A 790-nucleotide genomic window follows, 5' to 3' on the forward strand; every position below is an offset into this window, starting at 1 on the left:
TCTCCTCATTTATCATCCACGGTCAACTATCTCTCATAATTATTTAGCTTGTTGTTTTTATATGTCCGTTCTCTGTGAATTCTGCTAGAAAATGTCTGAAGGTGAGGGGCCAGTTTTATGCTATGAAATAAAGTTTTATGTTATTAATTTCAAAATTCAAATAACTTATTTATATATAGAAGTAAGATTAATCTGTAATTTATTTAATTTGTTCAATGTTGAAATTTGAGGGAAATGAGTATTGGGTACGTTTATCAACAAGATTATTGAGCAGATTAAAGTATCAAGAGGCTTAAAACCCTATTTAAGCGAAAATCCAGTAGTTAAGATTAGAGTTATGTTACTAACAGTGGTATTGATCGGCTTGTCATCCTTCCTCGGTGGAGATCCTGAAGAGGATGTAGTGACACCTCGCTGGATAAAGGACTTTGAAGATATGCTTACGGGTCAGTCTTACTTTTTATTTATTGATAGATATTACAATCTGCCACACAGTTGTGGGCAATAGGTAATAGTGATGAATTATCACATTTATACTAAAATAAAATAAAATAAAAATACAAATAAATTTTTAAAAAAACTCTCTTAAAATATATACAAACAGAAGAATAAACAAAATGGACATAATCAAACTACGTGTATGAAAAAGGTTTTTTTTTTATTTTATTTATTTATTGATATTTACAACTGTATATAAAAATACAACCAGTAAATTTTATCATAATGACATAATGATATGATACAGGATGTAGAGAAACTACCCAGTAGTAGAACTCTAAAAACAGTTTAC

General features: G+C 28.7%; 1 long non-coding RNA gene across 1 annotated transcript in view; it reads left to right on the forward strand.

The window, feature by feature from the left end:
• Positions 1–320: 320 nt before the first annotated feature.
• LOC136795758 (uncharacterized) overlaps positions 321–790 on the forward strand; it is a 20,579-nt gene continuing 20,109 nt past the window's right edge. Inside the window, exon 1 of the long non-coding RNA XR_010843425.1 lies at positions 321–446. This is a non-coding gene — a long non-coding RNA (uncharacterized lncRNA). The remainder of the gene's footprint in view (positions 447–790) is intronic.

This window comes from Halyomorpha halys, unplaced genomic scaffold (assembly GCF_000696795.3).
Source record: "Halyomorpha halys isolate HHAL.00 unplaced genomic scaffold, Hhal_1.1 Scaffold159.1, whole genome shotgun sequence".
NCBI classification, from domain to species: Eukaryota; Metazoa; Arthropoda; class Insecta; order Hemiptera; family Pentatomidae; genus Halyomorpha; species Halyomorpha halys.